Genomic DNA, 26,405 nt, shown 5'->3' on the forward strand with positions numbered 1-26,405 from the left:
GGCCTGAGAGCTTAATGCTTATAATCCTAGTGCTGGGAGGCAGAAACATGGGGATCTCTGGGGCTTGCTGGCCAACAGCCTACCTAACCGGTGACCTTCAGATTTAGTGAGAGATACCGTCTCAATAAACAAAGGAGGGGCTGGAGAGATGGCTCAGCAGTTAAGAGCACCAGATGCTCTCCCAGAGGACCTGGGTTCAATTCCCAAGACACCACATGTGGCTCACAGGACCACAACCATCTATAACGACAGTTCCAGGGGATCTGACACCCTCTTCTGGCCTCTGTGGCACTGTACAAATGTAATATGCAAACATACATGCAGACACACACACACACACACACACACACACACACACACACACACCAGACAAATTTTTGAAATACATTATTTTCTGGGACTCCCTGGAATTTCTTTTTTTTTTTTTTAATTAATTTATTTTTTTATTGGTTACAGTTTATTCACTTTGTATCCCAGCTATAGCCCCTTCTTCATTCCCTCCCAATTCTACCCTCCCTCCCTCATCTCCTCCCATGCCCCTCTCCAAGTCCACTGATAGGGGAGGCCCTCCTCTCCTCTCTGACTCTAGCCTATCAGGTCTCACCAGGACTGGCTGCATTGTCTTCCTCTGTGGCCTGGTAAGGCTGCTCCCCCCTCAGGGGGAGGTGATCAAAGAGCCAGCCACTGAGTTCATGTCAGAGACAGTCCCTGTTCCCATTACTAGAGAGGCCATTTGGAGACTGAGCTACCATGGGCTACATCTGTGCATGGTCCTTGGTCAGAGTATCAGTCTCAGAAAAAGAGCCCTTTGCCCAGATTTTTTGGTTCTGTTGTTCTCCTTGTGGAGCTCCTGTCCCCTCCAGGTCTTTCATCTCCCCCTTCTTTCATAAGATTCCCTGCATTCTGCCCAAAGTTTGGCTATGAGTCTCAACATCTGCTTTGATACCCTCTTTCAGAGGCCCTCTGTGGTAGGCTCCTGTCCTGTTCCCTGTTTTCTCCCTCTTCCTAAGTCTGTCCCATTTGCCTTTCTGAGTGAGGATTGATCATCTTACCCAGGGTCCTCCTTCTTGCTTAGCTTCTTTAGGTATGCAGATTTTAGTATGTTTGTCCTATATTATATGTCTAATGTTCACTTATGAGTGAGTATATACCATATGTGTCTTTCTACTTCTGGGATACCTTACTCAGGATGATATTTTCGAGTTCTGATCATTTGCCTTCAAATTTCATGATTTCCTTGTTTTTCATTGCTGAGTAGTATTCCATTGTGTAAATGCACCACAATTTCTGTATCCATTCCTCCGTTGAGGGACATCTGGGTTGTTTCCAGATTCTGGCTATTATTAATAAAGCTGGAATTTCTTATCTATAAAGGAAGAAGGAAAAACAAGGTACATACTTTCAACACACAATGGAATAGAATAAATATTCCCATTCCAAAAAAGGAATCTAACCCTCTTACATACTATCTGTCTTCAGTCATTTTCTGTATCTTTAGTGTAAGACCCTCTCACTCTGGTATACCTCCAAAGCCAGTACCATGTGGGTGAAACCCAATTTGGCTGCCATCTGGGATGAAGCCTGGTTCCACCGGACCACAGTTATAGTGGGCGTGAGGGGTGAGAAGGATTTCACTAGGAGCCCCCACTCTATGCCATGGGGAGGTCTTTGTCCAAGTATCTCTGTAGTCCATTTTTAGCCCAGGCTGACCTGGAAATCCCTATGCAGTTGAGGATGATCTTTGCCTTCCTTTACCTTTTGAATAACAGTAGTTGTCACCATCATATCCCTAAGCTCTGTTTTGAAATGATTTTTATTGCATTTGTTTTTACTTTTTGTTTTCCGAGAAAGGATTTATCTATGGAGCCTTAGCTGTCCTGGACTTGCTTTGTAGACCAGGCTAGCCTCCAACTCACAGACATCCTCCTGCTTCTGCCTCCCCGAGTGCTGGGATTACAGGCGTGTGTGCCAGGCTTTAAATGTGTTTTAATCAATCACTGCAGTTATCTTCTGCCGTCCAGACATGCAGGCTGTGGTATGTGCATGCACTCTCATGCTCAAACTTACACACACACACACACACACACACACACACACACACACACACACATAAAGATTGGAGTTAGATGTAGTATTATATGTTCGTATCCCTAGGACCTGGGATCTGGGATGCTGGGCTCAAAACCAGCCTCAGATGGTGAGTTCCAGTCTAGCCCTAGGCTACAGAAGACATCGACTCAAAACCAAACAATAAACAAGCAAACTAGCAAGCAACAGAGAAGGGGATGGGCATGAAACCCGGAGAGATGCGTCAAGGGTTAAGAGCATCTTCTGTTCTTGCAAAGGATCCAGGTTCACATTCCAGCAACCACAACTCTGGTATCAGGGCACCTGACTCCCACTTCTGGCCTTCAGTGGGCACTGTCATACATATGGTATGTATGGCCTACACATATGTGGCCTACACATACACACAGGTAGGCCAACACTCATACAGAAAGTCTGCAGAAGTGGCTGCGTTGGTGAAATGCTTGCCCAAAGCCCCAGACGCCTCGTGCTCCCAGCAACACCCAGAACTAAGCGTGCTAACCCACACCTGTGATATCAGCATTTGGGAAATGGAAGCAAGAAGGGAAGGCTACTAACTACATATCAAGTTTGAGGCCAGCCTGGGCTACACGGGACCCTGCCTCAGGGAATGACAGAGCTATCAAAATGTCCTTCCAAAGATGACTTTGCATTTATACGCGGAGAAATTTTGACTTTATGATAGGAAATTTTGGTGGCCCCCACCTTAGGCCAATGAGCATCTGAACATTAGCCACACCAAGACGATCAGACAAGGTGTTGCTCCTGTCGTAACACTTGAGGAATGGTGTAGGGTTGTTTAAACACATCAACCAAACCTAATGATGAAATGTCAGCCAAGCCCAAATTGAATGGCGTTCTACAAAATACCAGACCATGCTTTCAGCTCTGAGGAACTTTGCCAGATACAAAGCAACTGCTGGGCAATCACAGCCATGCACAGTACCCAATTCTGAGTTAAATTCTGGACAAGGAAAAAGAAAGAGCGGCAGAGGACACTGTTGGACAGCTGATGAAACCTGAATAGACTTTGGATTAGATATTAAAGAATTAATATAATAAAGTTTTATGTAAGTCAGTGTAAGGACTGTGTAAGAGAATGTCCTGTTTGGGGCAATAAGCACAAAAAGTACCTGGTGACAAAAGGGATAGTTGCTTTCTGAGCTTCCTAAGAACTCAATTTAAATGGTAGAGAAAAAAAAAAAAAAGTATGTATGTGCACACACAAAGGAACAAATGAGTGAATTTACCACAGAGAAAATTGTGCAAGACTGCAAGACGTGAGCAATTTGTGAGTCGGATGGATATATGAAAACTCCCCGAGCTATTCAGCAAGAGAGTGTAAATCTTAACAGGTCAAAATAAATCCTCAAGAGTTTGATCGCCAGTGTCTGTTTGAGGCAGGCCTCAAACTCATGGCAACTCTCTTTTCTCAAGTCTTTCAAAGGCTGAGATTTCAGGCTTGCAAAACCCTGCCCAGTTTGGTTATCTTCATATTCTGGAGTTAATACTGTCATGGTTTTCAGTTGCATTATTTTTCATTTACTTCCAAGCCCTTTGACAACTGCTTAAATCTCCCTTCTGAAGCTCTGTGCTTACTGTGGTAAAGCATGTCTGCAATCCCCTCCCGGGGAAGGTGAGAGCAGGAAAGCCTGGAGTCACCCTATCATAAATTCCGGGAGACCTCGTCCAAGAAAAACAGTCAACAAGTCAAGGAGAGATCAAGGGCTGGAGATGTAGGTTTGCAGGCGGAGGTATTTGCCTAGCACATGCCGCTGAGGGAGAGAAAGGGGAGGAGGAGGGGAGGGAGGAGGCAAGATTTCAATCTTGGAGTCATGAAGAAAGCAAGGTGCAGTAAGAAACTGCCTGTCTCCTAAACAGAAGGTCTGCCAGGGAGCATCCAGCGCTAGTGAACGCCTGTTGACACTTTGCGGAGGTGGCTGGCTCTGTGCAAAAAGAATTGCCACAATTTTCCAAGCGCAGCAGAGAACATAATGACTTTATTGTGCCTCTTGTTTACCTCCTAATGGGAACTTCATACTCACTGGGCCCTCTCCAAACCCTGGTGTCTAGACAGAGAAGAAAATTTCATCTAGAGATAGAGAACAGAGAAGGAACAATTTAATAGCTACCTCAGACCCGATGTCTGGGGGCCACAGTCGCTGGAAAGGAAGGATATATTTCCTTAGTCACTGAGCTGTGTGTTACTCGCTCTCTCCTTTTCCCCCCAGACCACCCCAACCACTTCAAGTGGGTTCATGGCGATCAAACCCCAGTCACCAGCTGGATAGCCTTTCACCTCCCCCACCCCTGTTGAAATAGTACTAGGATTACAGGCATGCACCACAACACCCAGTCTTACCATATGCTGGGCCTCCTGTGTGCTAGGCAAGTGCCCCACCCACAGGGCTACAACCCCAACCCTTCTTTCTCACGAACTACAGTAGGGATTCCGTGGGCTCGTTTCCAGCTCAGCTCTGTCAGGGCCCTTTGGATTGATTTCCCTGGATCTGCAGTGTTCTGAGTTGGGGTCCTGGATTGTCTTAACCTGACAACAGTACAGGTTGGCCCGGTGCTGCCACTCCCAGAAGCAACTGATATTCCACAAGCGTCTCTATGTTCACAGCTGTGGGTTTATTTTTTACCTCGGGACTTTTTGAGGGCAGAGCTGCATCTCCACTGCATCTTGCTGTGCAGAAAACGCCCCTTAGACTCTCTTGATTCTCCCAGGATCCGTGGGAACCATTGGCCTTTAACTCAAAAGCATTTCACAGGCTTCATGTTTCTCTTCAATTATTGGCACCTGGGAGTTTTCTGGTGGAACTTGTAAAGAGCCAAGAAAACTACCTTTAGTCAGTAGATAAATAGGCTTAAATTTTCAGAAAGAAAAATAAATTCAGTTTCATTGCCGTGTTATATTATTTAGGATTTTTTTTTTTAATTTGAGGGTGGGCAAGGGGGACACACATATCATGGCACACAAGCGGAGATCGAATATCAAACTTACAGGAGTTGCTTTTCTCCCACTAATATGGGTCCTAGGGATCAAACTCAGGTTGTCAGGCAAGCACCTTTGCCTTTGGTTCTCCACCTTCCTGATGCTATGGCCCTCATGTTGTGGTAACCCCCAACCATAAAATTATTTGTGTTGCTGCTTCATAACCATAATTTTGCTACCGTTATGAATCCTACTATAAATATCTGATGTTCCTGATGGTCTCAGGAGACCCTGTCAAAGGGTTGTTTGACTTCCATAGGGGTCTCGAACCACAGGTTGAGAATCTTGGTGTTAAACCATCCCACAAGCCCTCTATTTAAGATTTAACGTCAAAGCTGGGTGGTGGTGGCACACACCTTTAGTCCCAGCGCTTGGGAGGCAGAGGCAGGCAGGCCTCTGTAAGTTCAAGGCCAGCTTGGTCTACAGAGTGAGTTCCAGGACAGCCAGGGCTACACAGAGAAATCCTGTTTTGAGAAAGCAATAACGACAAAGATTTAACTTCAGTGCCAGCCAAGAACAGCCAGCTCCAGATGCAGTGAGAGCCTCTGTCTCAAAAAAAAGATGTGGAGAGAGACTGGAGAGATGGCTGGCTCAGCTATGGAGTTCCCCATGCCATAGCGTCTACTGCCGAGAGGTTTGCAGCCAGCAGAGGAGCTGACCGCTGTGGAAACAGGACCCAAGTAAGGCTGACCCAGATGGAGAACAATATAGGGGCAGTAAAGGGCAGTAAAGGAAAGCTGGTGACAGTGTCAGAGTTGAGTAGCTATGGGTGTAAGGTTCTTTGTATGCAAATCAATGGGGCCCAGGATTTCAAGGTAAAGTGGACTGCGTACTTGCAGACTTACTTGGCAAGAATACCTTCTCATACCTGATATGTGGTGCTGACCACATCTCAGCACCGTGCTAGGGTGCTGATTGTTAATACCAACATACCTCTTCCTATTGGAATTATGTATGTATATGGGTTAATATATCAATACGCATGTGAAACCGCAGGGCTATTCCTCCTGTGCCCCAGTTCCCAAAATGACTCTGAGACCTTATTATTATGAATAGTGGCTCATTCCCCGACTAGCTTATGACTTTATTTACCCATTTCTTCTGTTCTATGTATGCCACATAGCTGGCTACGTCTCCCCAGCTTCATCCGTCCACCTTCCTCAGAGTCCAGGGTAAATCTCCCACCTCTGACTCTATCCCAGAGTTCCTCTTATTCTCCAGGAAGCCCCACTTCCCAGTTCCTGCCTCAATTAACAGGCCCCCGGCTTTTTCTTGACCGGTGAAGCTTCCATACAGCACATAAGAGATTCTCTCTACATGCATGCTACTCTGCCCTTAGCCAACCACAGTGGCACACATCTCTAACCCCAGCACTCAAGGGGAGGCAAAGGCAGGTGGATCTCTGTGAGTTTGAGGCCAGCCTGGTCTACAAAGTGAGTTCCAGGACAGCCAGAACTGCTACACAGAGAAGCTCTGTCTCAAAACAACAACAATATCAAAAGTTCACCTGTTGAATGTGGAACAAATGAAAAAACAAAACCTTTAACTGTGCAAGAGTATTATTATGACTGTAGATAAAACCACCATTACAAACATCAGAATGTATTTGTGTGTGTGTGTGTGTGTGTGTGTGTGTGTGTGTGTGTGTGTGTTGAAAGAGGGCTCTTGACTTGTAGATCTTAAAGGAGGAAACTCGGTATTTTACCTAGTAGTGGGAGGTTGGTTACCTCAAAGCTTTTTACAGTGGTTCCTCTTTCGGTAGCTTCTTAGACAATGGAAATTTAGACCACAGACCCATTTGTTTATTTATTATGTTTTGAGACAGGGTTCACTATGAAACCCTGGCTGACCCAGAATTCATGACGTAGACTAGGCTGGCCTTAAATGCACAGAGAGCCACCTGCCTCTACCTCCTGAGTGCTGGGATCAAAGGTGTGTGCCACCACTGCCCAGCTAGGAATTTTTTAATTTTTTTTCTGAGACAGGATTTCTCTGTGTAGCCTTGGCTGTCCTGGACTCGCTTTGTAGACCAGGCTGGCCTCATATTCACAGCACTAGGACTACTTTTAAAGCTAGAAATGTAACTCATTAGGTAAAGTACTTGCCTGGCACGAATGAAGCCCTTACTTTGATCCCTAGCACTGCATAAACCAGCCATCATGGTACAAGCCTATCATCTCAGCACTCAGGAAGTGGAGGCAGGAGGATCAGAAGTTCAAGGTCATCCTCGGCCACATAGCAAGTCTAAAATTAGCCTGGGACCTACGAGACCTGGGCTGGACTCACTTTGTAGACCAGGCTGGCTTGAAACTCACAGGGATCCACCTGCCTCTGCCTCCCCAAGTGCTGGGATCACAGGTGTGCGCCACCGCCGCACAGGGCGTTAAGTGAGTTTTAATCAATTACTGCAGTTATCTTCTCCAGACATGCAGGCTGTGGTGTGAACTGAGCAGCATGTCTTTAATCCCAGCACTCGGAGGCTGACACAGGTGGTCCCAAGTTCCAGGGCAGTCAGGGCTACACTGAGAAACCTTGTTTTGAAAAAAACAAAAACGAAACAGCTGGAGAGATGGCTCAGAGGTTAAGAACACTTCCTGTTCTCACATAGGACCCAAGCTAGATTCCAAATACCACATGGGAGCTCACAACTATTCATAAGTCCAGGGGATCTGATGCCTTCTTTTGACCTCCAAGGGCAGGTAGCATATACATAGTACACGTGCATACAGGCAGGCAAAACACTCATACGAATAAAACAGATATTTTAATTTAAAATTTTTAAATGGCTTATCAATTTTATCTGGATAATCTCTGATTCTCTAGAATTAAGAAACCTAATACATTTTACTTTGGTTTACTGTGAAGAGTGCTAGATGCATATAAACACAGTCTCTGGCATAGAAATCCCCAGGGCTATGCCTTTTCATTGTCCTGCCTGCTCCAGAGTAGCTGGCAGAATTACCTGTCAGTAATAAATTCCCGTGATTGATACCTAAATTTGTCCAAAGACCCAAGTCCATAACTTTTCTCTATTTACTAGTGATTTTGCCATCAACATTACTAGTCTACGTGATCTGACATCTCCAGGGTTTTCTGTTGATTTGTTTGTTTTGAGACAAGATTTCTCTGTGTAGCCCTGGCTATCCTGTAACTCACCTATGTAAACCAGGCTGGTCTTGAACTCACCGAGACTCTCTTGCCAGCACCTCCTTGAGTGCTAAGATTAAAGACATGGGCCACTATACCCAGCCTCTCATTGTTTTGTGTGATTCTGAAAATGTCACCAGGTATGAAAGTGTGCACCTTTAACCCCGGCACTCAGAAAGTGGAGGTAGAGGCAGGTGGGTCTCTGTGAGTTCCAGGCCAGCCAGGTTTACATAGGTGAGTTACAGGATAGCCAGGGCTACACAGAGAAATCTTGTCTCAAAACAAACAAATCAACAGAACAACAACAATCACAAAACTGTAAGAGAAAAAAATCATGAAACTATAAGAGAACATGAAGATTTGGGGCTAGGATGTATGTAGCTCAGGGTAGGGCCCCTTTGCCTAGAACATGCAAGGCCCTGTGTGATTCCCAATATCAAAAGATGAAAGGGAGGGCAAAAATAAGGATTTTTGTTGTTGTTGTTACTGAGAAATGTACATAGTTTACAGAAAAAGCTGCTTAAATTCGAAGGCAGGTGTGCAGATACCTGGAAGAAAAGGCAGAGAGATTGTCTCTGCCAGTGCATTATCAGAGAGCTTTGGGGTTTCAGGTGTTATTTCTCCAGTTTACTGCAAGCTCCAAGGTGAGATACTGGATTTACCTGTTCACCAATTATCATTCTCGCTGTGACTTCTTCTGCAATGAGCTTAATCAAAAGCGATGACTATTATAACAGTTACTGATAACCTCAAATGAACCAACGGGTTGGGTGAGTTCTAAAAAATGCTGGCATATAGGTCAGTATGTTCCCGTCAGCTTGGTGTGCATAAATTTAATGCACACGCTCTGAGAGTTTTGATGGTGAAGGAAAAGTACTAGGCCAGAAGACTATGTCTCCTCTCCTGTCTTAAACCGTAAACAAAGCTATTAGAATGCCCGGTCTCAAACCCTGGCCGATTAACTCTCCTGTGTGGTCACTTTATTAATCTTTGCAACGGCCTCAGTGCCCACTGTGCGTGTATTTACTTCGATGCGTTTAATTGGATTGTCAGCAAAAATTTATGAAATAAACTCACCAGTAAAGTTTGGGAGTTTTATTTTGCTTTGTGGTGCTGTGGATTAAACCCATGGTCTTGTGCAAATGCTCTACCACTGAGCTACATACCCCAGGCCTCCATAAATGGAGTTGTTCGGGTGACAGGAATGCATCAGGACTTGAGAGCTGTTTTTGTGCACTTTGCTGGGTGAAGGAAGCCTGAACCTAAGGCCTTGAACATGCTAGGCAAGAGCTCTACCACCACTCAGCTACGTCTCCAGATCTATTTTTTAGTTTTAATTTTGAAATGGTCTTATTACGTGTTCCAGCTGTTCTTGAACTCACTCTGTCTCCCAGGCAGGCCTTGAACTTGTCATCCTCCTGCCTCACCCTCCCGAGTAGCTAGAATTTACAAACCTGTACCACCAGGCCTTGATCTGATAACTTTCCGGTTCAAAATACCGTCACCCTTCAGTATCTGAAGGGGATTAACTCCAGGCCCCCTTTGGAGACAGAAATCTGAGGATATTTACATCTCTTGTGTCAAAAGATCTAATCTTTGTGTATAACATATACATATAACATTCTTTAAATTCTCTCTCAATTATTTATAATACCTTTAGAATAGTAAGTGAGGGTTGGGGGTGGGGAGTTCACACTGTTCAGTATAGAAACAATGTTGTTTTGGTTTTTTTTGAGAGGACTGGGAAAGGAGAGAAGAAAAGAGGAAGAGGAAGTCTTCTTTCTCATCACCTCTCTTCCATTCCAGGGCTCAGCAAGGAGGTAGCTGTGCACAACCCAGGCCAGCATCATCTTAGAACTTGGCCATGACCCGATCTGACTTCCAAGATTGCAGAACTGGGAGAAATGTAAGTCTACCTTTAAGCCACTCAGCTAGGGGGTGCTGGAGAGATGGCTCAGCGTTGGGAGCACTGCCGTGTGGGGTTCAATTCCAGGGGATCTGACATCCTCACACAGACATATATGCAGGCAAAACACCAATGCGTATAGAATGAAGATAAATTACTAAAAAAGAAAAAGTCCTTCAATTAGGGCATTTCGTAACTATTGCAGCCAAAAGTGGCTGCCTGAAACAGCTCACATAGTAATTAAAGCTCTGCCTACATAATTAGGGCTATTTTGCTGATAAGACCTTCCTTATCTGCAGCCTAAACTGTGAAAAATACATTCTAGTGACAGTTGATAGCCAGCAAAATGCCAAACAAACAAAACATTGGTGGATCATAGTTGTGAAAGTCCTATGAAAGTCAAGATTACAAAATCTGTAATCATATTGCAAAACCATACACACTTAGCCCAGACAAAGGATTATCTGTCAGGAAGATAAGCACAGGGAAGCGCAGACAAATGCACAGTGGCTACGCCCTTCATTTCACACTTAAGTCTAATGCTCCAGGCACAATAATCCTAATATTTATGACACTACTTTTAAAGCACTTTATAATAGTGTTTTGGTTTGGTTTGTCCTGGACTTGCTTTGTAGACCAGGCTGGCTAGAATAGCTTTTTAAAATAAGCTTCCTATAAATAAATAAATAAATAAATAGATAGATAGATAGATAGATAGATAGATAGATAGATAGATAGATAAAGAAGTTAGGATTACTTTATGTGCTGCCAGAGCCAGCCAGCTGTCTTATTAACTTTTAAAATAGTTTCCGGGGCTGAAGAGATGGCAGTTAAGATTACTTGTTGCACCTAGGTGGTAATGGCCCACGCCTGTAGTCCCAGCACTCTGGAAGCAGAGGCAGGCAGATCTCTGAGTTCAGGGCCAGCCTGGTCTACAGAGTGAGTTCAAGGATAGCCAAGGCTACACAGAGAAACCCTGTCTCAAAAAAAAAAAAAAAAAAAGAAAGAAAGAGAAACAAAGAGAAAAACAGAGAGAAAGAGGGAGAAGGAAAGAGAGAAAGAAAGAAAAAAAAAGAAAGACAGAAAAGCACTTGTTGCTCTTGCAGAGGACCTGGATTCAATGCTGAGTGCCAGCGTGGGTGGCTCAAAGGTATCTGTAACTCTAACACCCCTTTTGACCTCTGTGGGCACCATGCACACATGTGATGTGCATACATGCATGCAGGCAAAATATGCACACACATGAAATAAAAATAATACGATCCTTAAAAAATAAAATAGCTCTCTTTTCTCTTTCTTTCTTCTTTTTCTTGAGAGAGGGTCTTACTATGTAGTCCTAAAATCTCACTATGTTGATCAGGCTTGCCTTCAGCTCACAGAGATCCACCTGCCTCTGCTTCCTGAGTGCTAGGGTTAAAATCATGTGCCGCTACACCCAGCTAAAACAGCTTTCTAAAATACACAAAGAAAAGAAAGAGCGTTTACGTTAAAATACTACTACTTATTACTAAATAGTAAAAAAAAAAAAAAAAAAAAACCTCATATTAAATTCTATACTAATAAATTAAATAGAACTCAACAAAATAAAAATGTGTTGTGTTAGGCCAAGCATGGTAGCACATACTTTTAATTTCAGCACTTGGGAGGCAGAGGCAGGCCTGGTTTACTTAACAGGTTCCTGGCCAACCAGAGAGCTACATAGTGAGACCCTGTCTCAACAACAACAAAAATGTTATATTAGGGCTGAGAATATAGCTCGGTTGGTAGAGCACTTGCCTAGCACGCACAAAGCCACATAAACTGCACATGCATGCCTGCAATCCTAGTGTTTTGGAGGTGAAAGCAGGAAGATTATAATTGCAAGGTCATCTTCAGTCACAATGAGTTCTAGGTGATTGTCAGTCTCTGTGGCCTATGCTGAGAATCACCTGGGAGACACATTTTTAGGCACGTGAGTTTTCAGAAAGGATCAGCTGAAGAAGAAAAACTCAGCCTGGAGTGACTCCACCCCAAAGGCTAGGAGCCCAGACTGAATAAAAGGGGATAGGAGGCTGGGTGTGGTGGCTCGTGCATTTGAAAGGCAGAGGCTGGTGGATCTCTATGAGTTCAGAGCAGCTAGGGCTATACAGTGAGACCCGGTTTAAAAACGAAAGTCTACTACCAAACTTCACTTGAGACACTCTGTGACTCCAGAGACCATTATTTCCTCATTATAATGGATAGCATCTCCCAAACGGTCCTTAAATTGCCTCTTTGCCCATCATTAGGTCACAGCGATAATCAAAATACTAAACATTGTGCTGGTCTCAAGGAGGCCTGGCGTCCCAGCCTCTTGTTGCACTGTGCTTGGTTCTCTCAATATTTTTGTTTGTTTGTTTGTTTAGTTTTGTATTTTTCAAGACAGGGTTTCTCAGTGTAACAGCCCTGCTGTCCTGGAACTTGCTTTGTAGACTAGGCTGACCTAGTACTCACAGAGATCCACCTGCCTCTGCTTCTCAAGCGCCGGGATGAAATGCGTGCGCCACCATGCCCACCTGTTACTATCAGTTTTTTTTAAATAAAAAATAGCCGATGCTGGTAAGTAGCTTGATAATGGTAAGAAACACTGTTTTGTAGCCGGGCATGGAAGTGCATTCTCAGGGAGGCAAAGACAGGCAGATGGCTGTGAGTTCAAGGCCATCATGGTCTACAAAGTGAGTCCAGGACAGCCAACACTGCACAGAGAAACCCTGCCTCAAAAGAAGAAAAAAAAAAAAGATTTTTTTTTTTAAAAGACTTATTTTATGTATGTGCTGTCTGCCTGTCTGTCTATATGTGAACCTGTGTGGTTTGCACGGAAGTCAGAAGAGGGCATCGGATCCCCTGGAACTGGAGTCAGTCACAGATGGCTGTGCGCTACCATGTGGATGGCGGGAACTGAACTCATGTTTTGTGGAAGAAGCCAGTGCTTCTAGCAACTAAGCCATCTCTCTAGCCCCAAGAAGTATGAGTTCTCAGCAGGTGTCATCAGTCATCTTTGGCTACACAGTAAGTTCAAAGACAGCCTGGCTTATGTAAGATTCTGTCGCAAAAACAAACAGGCAGTTGTGTGCACGGGGACATTTAATCCCAGTACTCAGGAGGAGTGCGATAGTGTTAAAACCTGTCTCAAAAAAAAAAAAAAAAAAAAGAAAGAAAGAAAGAAGAAAAAGACAAATACGGTTTTTCTCATATACACTAGATTTAAAATTTATATGTATGAAAATACATGTAGGAGCCCAGCATGGTAATACATGCTGTTGATCCCAGCACATGGGAGGCAGAGACAGGTGAATCTCTATTATCTCTATGAGTTCTTTCGAGGTCAGTATAGTCTACATAGTGAGCTCCAGGACACCCAGAACTACATAATAAAGAGAACTGTCTCAAAAAAGAAAGGAAAGAAAGAAACAAAAAACAAAAGTAAATGTCACAGGGAATGCGTGTGTGTTCAAGCAAACAAACAAAAAAAAAAGTAATTAAAAAATGGTTTTCTGATAGGAATGTAGGGAAAGATCAAGGTAAAATGTCCCTTGCAATGAGGTCATGGGAAGCAGGAGGACTTACACATGCAAGAATTAAAGGGCATGAAAGAGGGCTTTGATTTCCAAGAAGCTAAGCTAAGCGTCCTTTAAGTCCTGGATTCCTTTCTTTGGTTACTTGCCCTAAGTTGCTCAAAGCGCGATACTTTACTTGCCAAGAGAGAGCTGAGGTGAGTTGGTCCCGCAGCTTCCAGTGCAGGGGTGAACCTGGTATCTCTGATAGCATTGAGGTTAGACTTTTCACTTGCTTTTCATATCTATGTATGGAATACATATATGGGTAAAGCTGGGAAGAGGGTGTTGGCACACGCCTTTAATCTCAGGACTCAGGAGGCAGAGGAAGGTGGGTCTCTGAGTTTGAGGCCAGCCTGGTCTATAGAGTGAGTTCTAGGACAGCCAGGGCTACACAGAGAAACCCTGTCTTGAAACACAAACAAAACTGTAGTGGGAGTTTTGGTTTCTTTAAAAACCCAGTTATGTTATATAAACATGTTTTTGTTTTAATCCCAGGTGTGGGATATGGTACTGCTTTGGATTGTCTGCAGCAACAGACTGTTTACTTTGTTCGGGCTCTGAGAGGGGCTTGATCTTTGCCAGCTGCAGATAGTTTAATTGCAGGGAGGGAATAATAAATGCCAGAGCCCAGAGAGGGACAGAGCATGCCTGTAGAAGGCGGCATTGCCTCTCTGCTCCTGGTTGCTGTTGCTGCAGTTTGAGGAGAAGTTGGAGATATCCTGGTTGGCCCTGCCACCAGGGACCCCAACGACCCTAAACAGCAGGAAGTAGTCTGAAGAGAGCAGTCTACACTTCCTCCCCCCACTAACCTCCTTTCTCTCCTACCTAGGGTTGGAAGGGATTGGGGTGGAGAAGGGAGGTAGAGAGCTAGCTATAAGAACCCAAAGAAGGTAGACGAAGAATAAAAGCCTACACAAAACAAACAAAAGCTTCACCGTGGATAATGATGTGAGACATTCACCAGAGACGGCTGCTGGGACGTGGATTGAAGCCAAAAGAAAGAACTCATTCACCAGAGACTACACTGGGTGTTCGGGATTCCGGTGTAGCCCTGGGCCTTTCTCACGGTGAATTTGTAAGCACGAAAGCCATGTTCAGAGCTGACATACTTCAGTTAACAAGAACGGTCAGCCAGAAGTGGAACTACAGAAGCTAAAAAAAAGCAAGGTTAGTACATTTTGAGCCTTTCCCAGAACTGCATGGACCTTAATGGATCAGGTCTATCGATTTAGTTTTGGCAGGTGGTTGTGTCTATGTGCTGAGTCTTGCAGCTGGAATGGTGCTTCCATCATGGAGTAAGCTATGCTTAGGTTTGGGCCCCTGTAAATCTTTAAATAGGCTTGGGTTTTGATTAATATCTCTTATTTATTTATTATTATTATGTATACGCCAATCTTATTATGCACCAGAACTCATTATAGATGGCTGTGAGCCACCATGTGGTTGCTGGGAATTGAACTCAGGACCTTCGGAAGAACAGTCAGTGCTCTTAACCTCTGAGCCATCTCTCCAGCCCTGACTAATATCTCATCCTGATTTTTATTTTATTCTAGACAACTGAGTCTCACTCTGTGTCCCAGGCTGTCTTCAGATGGCAATCCACCACGCCTGGCTTAGCAGGGTCGCTGACAAAACCACTGACGACTGAGCAGTAGCTGTCCTGCTGAAACAACCCACCTCCAGTAAAAAATGTTAACCAAGTGCCAAGTGTGGGGGCTGGAGAGATGGCTCAGAGGTTATAGAGCACTGGCTCCTCTTCCAAAGGTCCTGAGTTCAATTCCCAGCAACCACATGGTGGCTCATAACCATCTATAATGAGATCTGGTGCCCTCTGCTCATATGTAAACAGAACACTGTATATGTAATAAATAAATAAAATAGATCTTTAAAAAAGAATGCCAAGTGTGGTTGTCTGTAACCCTAGTGCCGTAGAGGGTGGAGATAGGAAGGAGAATTCCTGGTTCTTGCTGTCTCCGGCCTAGATCCAGGTTCACTGAGAGACCCCGTCTCAAAAGAATAATGCAAAGCGTCATAGAGCTGTTCTTCTCTGGCCTTCCTATACATGTACCTGAGCACACATGTGTGCTAATACACCACACTCACATACATACACACTAAACTTGGTAGGGTACAGTAGTAGACTCTATGCTTTGCATGCGCCATGCACCAGCCCTAACACCAGCAACAGAAACACACACACACACACACACACACACACACACACACACACACACATCTATAGACCATGCACGTTTAACAGTGTCCCAAAAGACACTGTGAAGAAGAAATGAACATGCCCTAAGGAAACAGCCAAGGACGTGTCCTCAAACACCTCAGCCCCACATGTTATTTTGAGACACAGTGGGTGCAGAAAGGAGACTTGTCCTGTCCACTTCTTCCTGAAGTTGACAGCAAAATCTCCCTTGAGATAATGTCGGCTCTGCCAGGAAGGAAGAAATCTCTTATCATAGGCCATTACAAATCCCTGCTGGGAAGCAAACAGAGCTTCTACAATAACTCTTATCTTCCTCGCTACCCCACCCATCCCCATATCGACCAGTGACTTCTGTATAAGATACCGTTTCCTGGCGCAAATCCTTTTTTGTCTTGCCACTTCTTCACAATTTAGAGTTTCTCCAAAAGATATGGCAGCTCTCTAGCCTGGTCATTTGGTTGTCTATTCCCCTTTGCAATAGACATGCAAAAATTAAAAAAAAAAATTATAAATAAAAAAGCCGGGTGCAGTGCCCATACCTCTAATCCCAGCACTCAGGGAGGCAGAGGCAAAAGGATTGCTGTGAGTTCGAGGCCAGCCTAGTCTACAAAGTGAATCTAAGACAACTGAGGCTATAGAAATCCTGTCTCAGGAAAAAGAAAATGCAAAAATTATAGAAGGTGTGCACTGTTCTTTACTTCCTCTATCTTGGGTCATTTTATTTCTCGAGCACAGACAGGGTCTTAAGCACAAGAGGAGTATTTTTTTTTCTCTCCCCTAACACTTCCCGTAGGTTTGAAACATATGATAAAGGTCTCTTGTGTGGGCTAGCATTGTCCAACTGGACCATGCTACTTAGATAAACAGATAGTCAGTCACAGTGAATGGCAAGAAGCTAATCAGACTGAGAACTGCGTTGCGTTTGACTTTAAGACTTTGGATGAGCTAACCTTTTTATTTTCTGTGTGTGGTACTGGCTATCAAACTCAGGTCCCTACGAATGCTAGGGAGAAACTAGTAACCCTGAGCCATGCTCCCCAGCCCCAGAGAACTAGCTCTTAAAAAAAAAAAAAAATCAAGCTCTGGTCCTCTGCAAGAGCAGGGCTCAGATCTTAACCCCTGAGCCATCTCTCCACTCCAAAAAAAACCTGGTGCTTCTAAAACACACTGATGATTTCATTAACTTATTCTGGCAAACCACAGTGGCCTTATGCTAGTAATATTAGATTAGTAAGATCAGATTTCAGATCAAGTTTTATTTCCTGGTGAGCAGACATATTACAGGAATGGGTTTGCAGCTCTACAGATTTAAAAAAAAAAAATCATTCTAAGTGATTGCATACAATTTGAACTCAGGACATGCATGTATACTTTATGTCAAAATGCTTATTTTACTAATCTGGGTGTTTGTCAGCCATGTTCTTTGCATTTACAGATTCATCATGGAGAATTATTCATCACAAATGCAGTGGTTATTGCAGAGACTCCTAACTGGTGAATGCTCGTACTAGATAATTTATACCACATTTATAAGGAACGTGTGGAAGTCTGTCTCACAGCTGTTGCACTTGTGAAATCACAGTGAAGCCACTTTAATTGAATTCTGGATCACCACTGGCATGACACCCACCTTCGGATTCTTCCTACAAGTTCATTAGCCAGTCTTCGGCTGAGGTTTGGTCCCAGACAGTACTTATCAGGAAAAATCTTTGTCTGCTTCAGACTTGAGGAATTTCCCATCCCAAAGAGGATATCTGCGCTGATGTCATGACTTCACCTTCCTGCCCTGCCTGGCTGACCGCACCTCAAGCCGGATATCCGATGCTCTGCAAGGACAGGGCCGCCTCAGGTACTATAGCCCCTGCCCCTTGCAGCTGTGTTCCTGTTAACTGCCTGTGGAGCTAAAGTCTTCTGCATCCATAGATACGTTTTCAGTAATCCCATCTCTTTCCTAGATACGCCATAGATGTTTAAACTCTCTCGTTGTTTTATTGACTTCGTGGTGTGTGGTTTCTATTTTTAAATACCATTTAATTTTATATACTCATTGTTTTGAGTACATGAATGTCTAAAACTATATAATTCTACGTATTTATATCTAGTCGAGTGATATCACACACATTGTATAGTAATCACTTTTCACCTTTTTCTATTTTATTTGTTTTATGTACTTTTTTAAATTTTTTATTTAACTTTTATTAATTACACTTTATTCATTTTGTATCCCCCCATAAGCCCCTCTGTTTTATGTATTTTTAAGTCAGGGTCTTACTGTGTAGCGCTGGCCTTGAACTCACAGCCAATGGTCTCGCCCAGCCTACTGAGTACTGGGATTATGAATACAAGCCACCATACCTGACTTTTTATTTTATTTTGTTTTGCTTGATTATTTTGGGGGAGTCATGATGGATATGTGGCAGAGGACAATTTTTGTGGAGTCATTTCTCTCCTTTCACCCTTACTTTAGAGAATCAGTTCTGTCTTTCTGCCTTTATGGAGGATCTAAGAGTTGAACCGGGGCATTAGGTCTCATCCCTAAGCTCCCCCAACTCCCTGCAGGCCCAATTATATTATATATATTATATTATATTATATATATAATATATATAGATTTTCTTTTTTTTTTTTTTTTTTTTTTTTTTACTGCATGTATGTATCTTTATTTCATGCAAGCCTGGTGTCTGCAGCAGCCAAAAGAAGGTGTTGGATTCCCTGGGACTGGAGTTACTAACAGGTATGAACAGCCACATTTATGCTGGGAACTGAACCTAGGTTGTCTGTAAGAGCAGGCATGCTCTTAACCATTGAGCCATCTCCCCAATCCTCGAGACTCGGGGTTCTCTTATAGTACAGGCTGGACCTCATTGTGAAATCACAGAATATTTAACTCAGTCTTCCTACCTAACGTTGCACGGTAACTCTACCAGAGAACACACACGAATACTCTTAAAGTGGAACATGAAATCTTAATGCAGGTAAATCATGCAGGTTTTGTTTCTTTATCTTTTATGTACAAGAAAAAAAAAATATCCTGGGTGACACACTTCACTTGGCAAGGATAGCTAGCAAGGAGCAGAACTACAGAAGCCAAGAAGCAAGGCCAGTAAGTATATTGAGGGACTTTCCTGGATCCTGAAAGTATGAACTAGGTCTTTGTTGGATTAGGTCTTTGTTCCCATTTTGACAGGTGTTGGGGCCTATGTGCTGGGTCTAAAGGTCAGAATAGTGCCTCCAACATGGTATAAGTTGTGCTAAGGTTAGGGACCCTGTTACAATAGAAATATAGACCAGTGTTGTCATGCTGAGGCCAATAGTTTGCTACCCTAATTCCGTGTTTGTGTGTTTGTTTTTGTTAGGGACTGACCTAGCCATGTGCTCTGTCACTGAGACATTTCGTTAGTCTTTTTCTATGGTCCTTCCCTCCTACTCTCCCTCCCTTCCTTCCAACCTCTTTCATGTCACTCTGTGGTCCTTATTGATCCAGAACCATGGCCTCAAGCTTTCCTCCTGTCTTTACCTCTTGACCACCCAGGAGTACAGACACATACTACCATGCATGGCTTCAGTATGATTGATTTTGTTTTTTTTGGACTTCAAATAAATTAAAATCATCAACCAAAAATGTGCTTCAATCAGTTTTAATCCTCTGAATTTTCATGGCTTTAAAAGCAAAACTTATCCCCGTGTTTGTAAGTGATATTAATAGTTTCAAAATTGGAATTTGAATACAAGTGACTGATTAATGAATTAAACATCACCCTGAGGATTGGCACATCTAGAAACTTGATGAGATCAGTACCAGGGTTCTTTTTGCCCTCTCTCTTCTCCCCTCACCTCAGCCCCTCAATTCTGAGAGTTGATCCTAGAGTCCCATACATGCAAATTAGTTCTTTTCCACTGAGCTGTAGCCCTAGCCTTTTTGTTGTTGTTGTTTGTTTGTTTGTTTGTTTGGTTTTTCAGGGTGTAGCCTTGGCTGTCCTGGACTCAGTTTGTAGATCTGGGCTGGCCTCCAAACTCACAGAGATCCACCTGCCTCTGCCTCCCAGAGTGCTGGGATTACAGGCTCGAGCTATCACACTGGCTGTCCTTTTGTGTCTCAGGAAGTTACACAGGCTGACCTTGAACCTTCTAGCCCAGAGAGGCCTTGAATTGGGGATCATCATGCCTTGGCCTTCCAGGGCTTACAAGCCCTGTTCCACCAGGCCTAGTCTTAGCATTGAGCATCTTAAAACAATAAAATAACTAAGCTATGGCGTGTCAAGGAGAAAACTATTAAGTTTAGTTTACTCAACTGCTAACACTTTATTACCCAGATAGAAGATGTGTTTGAAGAATCACAGTTTCACAGTCAAAGTTGAAACGAAATCGGCAAAATGCAAGTGAATTGCTCCAAAGTTACTTCCCTTGTCCAACAGGAAAATAAACTGATCAGTTAGGTCTCATGGCGTAGCTCTGGCTGCCTGGAACTTGTTATGTAGACCGTGGTTGCTTCAAACTTGAGGAGATCTGCCCGTCTGTGCCTCCTGATTCTAGGACTGAAGGCCTGTGCTACCAAGCTCAGTTTGGTAAATCATTACACAAGGATTAGGGCTGAGGACAAATCACTATCAATCTGACTTTGATCTATCTTCCATGATGTTCTCTCTCTCTCCCCCCCTCTTGATTTCCTCAAAGGCCAGATAACAACTTAGTTCCTCTTTGGATGTGATACTTTGATATGTGTGGCTGCATGTGGATTCTGAGCCTGATCCATTAGGAATGAGCTTGAGGCATTAGTCTAAAACAACATCCAGTAATATTTAATCAGTTTATATTCCTATTCATTCAACCATTTATATTAATTTGTTTTCAAACTGTTTGGGAGGAAGGGTGTACTGGTATATTCCTGTAGTCTGAGGACTCAGGAGGCTGAAGCAAGACCTTTGAGGGTCCCAGGATAGCCTGGGCTACATAGACAGGCTTTGCTAGAGAAAAAGCAAAACCAAACAGAAAGCTGGCAGTGGTGGCGCATGCATTTATCCCAGAACTCGGGAGGCAGAGGCAGGTGAATCTCGAAGTTTGAGTCTAGCCTGGTCTACAGAGTTCCAGGACAGCCAAGGCTACACAGAGAAACCCTGTCTCAAAAAAACAAAAACAAATAAACAAACCAAAAAATTTCAGGGCTTTAATTTCTCTTTACAGGAAGTGCTTATTCATTTGTGCATATAAGTTTGATTCCCCTCTTAATGGAGGCTTCTGAAGTTTATAGTTAATAAAAGGCCTGTCAGGGGTTTAGAGATTTATCAAAGTAGCAGAGCATTTCCTCAGCATGTGCTAGGTCTGGGTTAGGAGCCAGCACTGCAAGATGAGAACAAAAGAAAAAAAATATATAGCTCGGATGTATTCCAAGGAAAGGCTTTTAGCTATACTGTCATGCTTTATGGATGCTTTGATCGCAGGGTCCTGCCTAGAACGCTCTTCCGATTATATAGCAGTAGTGAAAGGCAAACAAGGCTCTACCAATATTTAGCAGACAGTTCTCATTCCAGCTCTACCGCTTTCTATTGTGTCAGTGTAAAACTGTGACCGTAGGGCTTGTGAAATGGCTTAGCTGATAAAGGCTCATGCAGCCCAATAATGTCAGCCTAAAAAAAGTGAGTTCATAATCCTGAAGATCCATGTAGGGTGGAAGAAAATAACAGATTCCACAGAATTGTCCTCTGACTTTCTCACAGGTGCCATATGTGTGCACCCCCAACAAAAATACAAGTGTAATAATAAGGAGCTAGAGAGATGGCTCAGAGGTTAGGAGTACAAACTGCTCTTGCAGAGAACCCCAGTGTCATCCCAGTATCTTCAAAAACCTGCCCACAACATCTTTTCTTTTCTTTTTCGGCCTCTGAGAGCGCCTGCATGTATAGGAATTGTTCTGGCAAGAGATTACATCTAAAGACCTTCTGGGTCTGTGCAATACTCCTGGAATACTCCCAAGAGACAGTGTCAAGCAGATCTCTGAGTTCAAGGCCACCCTGGTATAGAGCAAATTTCAGGGAAAGAATAGCTTAGGTTCAGGTGTGGTGCTATACACCTTTAACCCCAGCACTCAGGAGACAGAGGCATACAGATCTTTGAGTTCTAGTCAGTGCTGTTCTGGTGGTTCATGGAGAGGGTGCTTGAGAGGCAGTGCAGTGGAGTTGGGTTTGTGGAATTCACAGGCAGTTTTTATCGGGAGAGTTTTACAGAGAAAGGTTGAAGAGAGAACAAGCTAGACACAGGTGCAGACAGAATGAGCCAGAGAATAAGAAGCCAAGAGGACTTAATTTCGTGGGCACCAGCCAGTCCCCCAAAAGTTTAGTTCCCAAACATAGCTACTGTAGAAATTTACCTTTTTGGCTTTAAAAGGAGCCTATGAGCTCCCCTCGTGGTCACCGCCATTTTGTGAAAATGGTGACCCCAGCCTGCTGGGATTCTCTGCAGAATAACTGCTCTTTGTTTTTGCATATGATCTGAATCTGGGGTCTTTCTTCAGTGATTCACGGACCCTAACGAAGCCAGATGATTAGAACAGATTGCTAGAGTTAGTTTGAGGCCAAGCTGAACAATTCAGTGAGAAACTGAGAGAAGCCAGGTTGAATCAGTCAGCATGGAAAAGATTTTGAGCCAGGACAGCTCAGTTGAGGCAGCCAGCCAGAGTTCAGAAAGAGCTAGAAAGAGTGTGCTTATTCAGCAGTAAATCTCAGTGGCTGAAAACATTCCAGGCCTAGGTTAGAAGACTAACCTAGGAGGGTTAGAAGCACTGGGAGATGGGAGTAGAAAAATGAGGAATGAAGCCAGATGCTGCAGTGCACACTTGTAATCCCAGCACTCTGGGAGGCAGAGACAAGTGGATCTCTATGAGATCGAGGCCAGTTTGGTTTCAGTCTGAAATACAGAGCAAGTCCATGCCAGCCAAGGCTACACAGAGGAACCAGACCAGCCGTGGTTACAGCAAGTTGAAGGCCAGCCTGGGCTACATGAGACTCTGTGTCAAAAATTAACTAAGTAAATAAATAAAAGCAAAAGCAAACGAAAAAAAACAACCTAGCAATGAAGCTGAGCAGTGGGACAAATGTCCAGAACTTGAGCGGTTGAAGCCGGAGAACCTTGAATTTGAGGCAAGACTGTACTCCCTGGCAACACCTGGTCTTAAAAAACAAACAGTAGCAACCACAACACAGCAATTGAATGGGGTAGTGCATGCATGTAATTCTAGCACATGGGAAGTGAATCAAGAAATTCAAGAGTTCAAAGCCATTCTTCCTGGATGTGGTGGTGCAAACCTTCAGTCCCAGCGCTCAGGAGGCTAAGGCAGTTAGATCCTGGTGAGTCTGAGGCCAGCATGGCCTACATAGTGAATTTTAAGACAGCCAGAGCTAGACAGTGAAAAAGCCAAATACAAAGCAAGAGCTCATGTAGAATGATTATGAATGTAATACAAGTCATAAATTTGGTAAGGTTGCACTGGTAGTTTATCTTTATGTAGCTATTTACCCAAATAACAACACGTGGAGACGGTGACTTATTTAACTAGCCTAGAGCACAATACTGAGCAATAATTACTCCATCCTAATGCTCCAAGTTCACACTTCCTCCCAGCCCAATTTTTCATTATAATTGCTTTTTAAGCACCTCCCAGCTCCGGTCACTTCTCCTGATACTTTTTGGTCCTCCCCTCGTGTCGCCACTTTCTTTCTCTTTTCCCACCCCGTTCTCTGTATTGCTCAGCATTGGCTGGTTGGTGTTCTGTCAGCACAACAGAGAACAAATGGTGGGCACGATTACACAAACTTGAGACGGGAGATACGTAGAATAAACATTACAGTGCCATGTCTGGACTGAAACCAGATTGTGCGGTAGAGAAACCAGCATTTACATAAACAAGGGCAAACATTATACAGTCCACGTAAGTCCAATAAAGGCTCTTTTTCTTTCAATAATAAAGTGATATTTAATAATAATTATGAAACAATTATGAAAACTATTAGATAAGATTTACATATACAGTGTCTAGTATATATATGCATTTGGCAACTTTAAAAAAAATTCTATTACCTACCCTAACTTGGTGAGTTTAGAGTTTTGTACCTAAATTAATTTTTTATTATAGCTTGTATTACCAATCTAAAAACATCTTCTTAAATCCTAAACAACTTAAACTTAATTGTAAGACTATAACTATCTAGTCTTCAACTCTAAGTATGTAGGAAGTGCAGACAAGCAGCTTCCAATATTAAGAACTGACAGACAGCTGGCTGCCTGGACAGACATTCAGATTTTCTCTATAATGTTGGAACATCAATCTTCAGCCTTCTGGCTTACTATATCTGGCAGAAGACTTGTGAATCAGGAGCTGTGAAGGACTTACTTACCCTGTCTTGGCACAGCTTGTCACTCTACTTTGCCCCCGTCTAAGTTTTGCCCGTTTTGGACAGCATGCTGTCTGCAGAGGGAGTAGGCCATTTTCTTTGCCTGGTGACTAGCTTGCTGTGTTTGAAGCCATTTCCTAATGGAGATTCTTTGACGCTCATCATCATCTTTCAAGTCGAGTGGGGGTGCTGCCAGGGGTTGTCATGTCTCAATGTCAAAAGACCTAAATTAATTTTTAAAAAAATCTTAAATTGCTATATTCTGTAGGTCTCTGAAGTTTTTGAAGACCACCTATTTACCTATAGTAAATCTAAACAGGCAAACATTGTTGTTTCTAGGTATTTACTATCTGTTCTGCCTACGATATATATTTCTATAAGAAAATAGATTAGTATCTGACATGGCCATTAGTTTGGTTGACTATTAACCTGCATTATTTAATTATCCTTTACTAGACATATAATATAGGATAAACATACTAAAATATGTATACCTAAGGAAGCTAATCAGGAAAGAGGACTCTGGCTAAGATACTCAATCCCCATTCAGAAAGGCAAAGAGGATGGACATCAGAGGAGGGAGAAAACACGGAACAGGACAGGAGCCTACCACAGAGGGCCTCTGAAAGGCTCTACCCTGCAGGGTATCGAAGCAGATGTTGAGACTCATAGCCAAACTTTGGGCAGAGTACAGGGAATCTTATGAAAGAAGTGGAAGATAGTAAGACCTGGAGAGGACAGGATCCACAAGGACAGCAACAAATCCTAAAAGTCTGGGCACAGGGGTCTTTTCTGAAACTGATACTCCAACCAAGGATCACTCATGGAGATGGCCTGGAACCCCTGCACGGAGGTAGCCTATGGCAGTTCAGTGTCCAAGTGGCCTCCATAGTAATGGGGACAGGGACTATCTCTGACATGAACTGATTGGCCTGCTCTTTGATCACCTCCCCCTGAGAGGGGAGCAGCCTTACCAGGCCACAGAAGAAGACAATATAGCCACTCCTGATGAGACCTGATAGACTAGGATCAGAAGGAAGGGAAGGAGGACCTCCCTTTTCAGTGGACTAAGAGAGGAACACAGGTAAGAAAGAAGGAGGGTGGGATTGGAAGGGGAGGAGGGAGGGAGGTACAGGGGGGATACAAAGTGAATAAACTGTAATTAATAAAAATTTAAAAAATTGGAAAAATAAAAAAAAATTATCCTAAACAGTTTGTAATAGTAGCTTTCAAAAGGACTAGAATTTCACATTGTATTTTCAAATGAGTTGCATAGGCACAATACTTTATACAAGAGTTGAAATTACATACACCGTGTGTATCATGGTATATTATAACCTTAAAATTTTATCAACATACAATAATACAAACCAATGAAAAGCTTAAACCTGTTTCAACATAGAATAATCCATATCAATGTAAAATATGTGAGAATAACAATAGCTCTATAGTTGAAGAGTAGATCAATAGGCTGCCCTTTCATTCCTACTATTCCTATATCATTCTTATATGTTCTTAGGTGTTCAAGGCCATCCTAAATTGCTAGTGAGTTCCAGGTCAGCCTGGAATATACTGGACTCTACTTCAACAACAAAAACAAATTCGACAGACAGACAAACAACGAATACAAACAAAACCTCGAAAGAGAATACGGGTGTGTAAAAACCCGTGTTTAATCCTAGCTGTTGAAGTGAAACCCAACTAGGGTTGCAGCTCCCCACCAAAGACTGGGAAGACTTCTCTTCCTTCTTCCCTTCCTTCCTTATTTCTCTCTTCCTTCTTTTCCCCCCTAGGGCATCTGTACTTGTACTTGTGGTTCCCATGTGTGTTTGTGTGTATGTGTGTATGCATAGGTGTGTACTGGCATGTGGAGGGCAGAGGATGATGTCTTTTCAGTCACTCACCACCTTATTTATTGAAGCAGAGTCTCTCGATTGATAATTTTATAATTCCTGGCAATGACTTTATAGCATTCCTGATATGATTCAAGTAATTTTTAAGCCCTCCTGCAGAACAGCAAAGCTGCATAGGAAGTTCTGTGAGCCTTCTTGTGTCAGAATCGTGTAACCTAGGAAGAAGAACAGGCTTGGGA

The 26,405-nt window shown here is 43.2% G+C and overlaps 1 long non-coding RNA gene across 1 annotated transcript; it reads right to left on the bottom strand.

The window, feature by feature from the left end:
* Positions 1–557: 557 nt before the first annotated feature.
* LOC129667809 (uncharacterized) lies at positions 558–26,405 on the bottom strand. The gene is made up of 5 exons (XR_008718808.1): positions 26,218–26,405; positions 24,317–24,537; positions 4,734–4,911; positions 4,221–4,250; positions 558–1,366 (listed from the first exon to the last, which is right to left on the bottom strand). It is a non-coding gene; the product is annotated as an uncharacterized LOC129667809 (long non-coding RNA).

Source organism: Psammomys obesus, unplaced genomic scaffold, assembly GCF_907164565.1.
Source record: "Psammomys obesus unplaced genomic scaffold, mPsaObe1.curated_primary_1811, whole genome shotgun sequence".
NCBI lineage: Eukaryota > Metazoa > Chordata > Mammalia > Rodentia > Muridae > Psammomys > Psammomys obesus.